Below are 3,731 nucleotides of genomic sequence, written 5' to 3' on the forward strand. Positions count from 1 at the left end.
TTTTGAGTGTTCGGCCGAATCTGAGCTATGGCCCTTTGTATCCATTTGGGTCCGTTGTACAATGTTGGCATATTTGATTATTGCTTAAAAAAAAATCAAATAATTTTAGTTAGATTTTGGTGAACTCATGTTTATAAAAACAGTTCAGAACCTACAACTTTATTCACTACGACATCTCTGTGAGGTTCTAAGTAGACAAAGCATCTTGGAGATATATCATTTGGACTGAATTGTGGATGCCAATAAAAATTGCATTGGCTTAAAAATCGTCCATTGTGATGTTTACTTTGAAAGAAAAAATATCTCTTTGAGCACCAAATAATTAACAAAAATTGAAGTGACGTTTAAAAATATTTCCAATAGGATTCGGTTGTGAATACTGTATGTCAGTGCTGATTACTAAATGGCAGTAAAGAAATTTATTTAAAGTTGGTCGTGCCAACTGAATTCAAAACAAAAGCTTCACAATATATACATTTTGTTGCTTCAACCGTTTGTCTTGTATCACAAACGAAATTCTATTGAAATGATTGCCAAATGATAGTAAGCATGAAGAAATGATTGTATTAAAGGAAATAGATTGACACAACTAATATATAGTTCTAAAAGTAGAATTTTCATTATCAGAACCGATTTCCAACCAAATTGTTTTCTGTGTGAAGTAAGGATACTTTTAGGACACAATTCTCTTTTAAACTTGGGATTTGTGTACTTGGTTCTAGGATGCCAGTTTTAATTTGTCGTTTTTTTTCAGATTTTTTCTTCAAATGCTATCAAAGTCCTTTAAAAAACAAGTTATCGACAACTTTATTTTGAAAATTCAGACTCGAATTCCAGTAGAAATTATGCTATGTTTCAAATAACATACGTCTTTAAAATAAAATGTTGGAAAACATGTCCTATTTTTGAAAGATTTTTTGCTTTGTAACCAAGATACAAAAAGACAAACAAATTTAAAGACAATTTCACTAATTTTAAAGAATTTTTCTGAATTATTAAAGTCAAGTTGACCTTAGCCCAAAAATTTTTTTTTTCATGTTATGAAAGCCATTTTTTAAGTCAAATCACTTAATTATAAGGACAATACCACTTAATTGAAAAGTTTATCGACTTTTGGACAAGGAGCAAAACGTCATATTAGAGAAATGCGTCTTCTATGCTAAGCAAAATTTTGACAAAATAAAATCTTGACAACATTTTCTATAACAGTGAAATTTGGACAAAATTTTCTATAGAAATAAAATCTTTACAAAATTTTTCTATAGAATTAAAATCTTGACAACATTTTCTATAGTAGTGAAATTTTGGCAAAATAAAATCTTGACAACATTTTCTATAAAAGTAAAATTTGGACAAAATTTTCTATAGAAAAAAAAAATTTGACAAAATTTTCTATAGAAATAAAATTTTGATAGATTAATTTTTGCTCGAGTGGCAACCATGATTATGAATCGATATGGACCAATTTTTGTTTGATTGGGGTTCGGCTATATATAACTGTATACCGATATGGACCAATTTTGGCATGGTTGTTAGAGACTTTATACTAACCCCACGTACCAAATTTCAACCGGAGCGGATGAATTTTGCTCCTCCAAGATGCTCCGGATGTCAAATCTGGGGATCGGTTTATATGCAGACTATATATAATTATGGACCGATATGGACCAATTTTTGCATGGTTGTTAGAGACCATATACTAAAACGACGTACTACATTTCAACCGGATCGGATGAATTTTGCTCCTCCAAGAGGTTCCGAAGTTCAAATCTGGGGATCGCTTTATATGGAGCTTTATGTAATTATGGACACATATGGACCAATTTGTGCATGGTTGTTACAGACCATATACTTACACCACGTACCAAATTTCAACGGGATCGGATGAATTTTGCTCCTGCAAGAGGCTCCGGAGGTCAAATCTGGGGATCGGTTTATATGGGGGCTATATATAATTATGGACCAATATGGACCAATATGGACCAATTTTTGCATGGTTGTTAGAGATCATATACTATTACCACGTACCAAATTTCAGCTGGTTCGGATGAAATTTGCTTCTCTTAGAGGCTACGGAAGCCAAATGTGGGGATCGGTTTATATGGGGGTTATATATAATTATGGACCGATATGGACCAATTTTTGCATGGTTGTTAGAGACCATGTACTAATACCACGTACCAAATTTCAGCTGGTTCGAATGAAATTGGCTTCTCTTAGAGGCTACGGGATCGGTTTATATGGGGGCTATATATAATTATGGACCGATATGGACCAATTTTTGCATGTATATGGTAGAGACCATATACTTCAGCCGGGTGAAATTTGCTTCTCTTAGAGGCTCCGGAAGCCAAATCTGGAGATCGGTTTATATGGGGGCTATACGTTAAAGTGGACCTATATAGCCCATTTGCAATACCATCCGAACTACATCAATACACGGTTGAAAAATACTGTTTTTCATATGTTTGGCTATAAACATTATATGTTTGGAACACAAATTTTTAAACACAAAATTTTTGAGTGCAAGCATATAATGTTCATAAACTAGCATAACATGTTTGGGACATATATGTTAATATGTTAGAACATATTATGTTTGGTACATAAAATGTTTGTAAATATAATATGCTTGAATGCAAACATATATTAATGTAGAAATAGCCTATAAACATATATGTGTTTAGTAGCTTGGAGCGTTGGTGGTTGTTGCTTGTTATTACAAAATTAACATTTTATTTTTCCTTGAGCAATTGATCAGCTACTTCTTTGATCCTTACAAACTGTGTGGTCCGCTGTTCGAATCCCCGTCCGGCAAAAGGTAAAATTAAAATAAAAAAAATCATAAAATTGAATAATTTCTTCTACAATGTTTGTATTACAGAAAAAGGTGCTAAGAACTAAAAAATCTCGTGGAAGTGAGAAAGATGTCGGGGAATATACAATTGGGCAGAAACAAAATTTTGAGCATTCAGGTCGAAAACCTATGTTGTTAGCACCTATATTACCTGTTTATTTTCATAATTCATTATGATTGTAAATATATAAATAAATAAATAACATTTTGAGCACAATATTGTTTGGGAGAATTTTTTTTAAGCATATAATATTTTTGGGTGCAAAATGCTTCCAAACATATTATATGGTCACATAATAACATATTGTTTTTTGGAAGACAACATTATTGAATTTGGATGCAAAAATACAAAATGTTTGGAACTTAGACTACCCAAACTTATATTGTTTAGACCAATATGCTTTAAAACATATTATATATTGTTAGAGATCAAACATATAAATGTTTGGGCAATACCCAAAAATGTATATGCTTAAAGCAAAATATGTTGGGGAGTATATGTTACAGAAGCGATTTTTTGTGAGGGTGTAGCAACTACTTGTGCAAAGTTTCAATTCGATAGCTTGTTTCGTTCGGAAGTTAGCGTGATTGCAACAGACGGACGGACGAACGGACATGCTAGATCGACTCAGAATTTCACAACGACCCAGAATATATATATATATATATATATATATATATATATATATATATATATATATATATATATATATATATATATATATATATATATATATATATATATATATATATATATATATATATATATATATTTTATGGGGTCTTAGAGCAATATTTCGATGTGTTACAAACGGAATGACAAAGTTAATATACCCCCCATCCTATGGTGGAGGGTATAAAAAAACTACTGCAA

The sequence above is a fragment of the Haematobia irritans genome, chromosome 2 (assembly GCF_050003625.1).
Source record: "Haematobia irritans isolate KBUSLIRL chromosome 2, ASM5000362v1, whole genome shotgun sequence".
Taxonomy (NCBI): Eukaryota; Metazoa; Arthropoda; class Insecta; order Diptera; family Muscidae; genus Haematobia; species Haematobia irritans.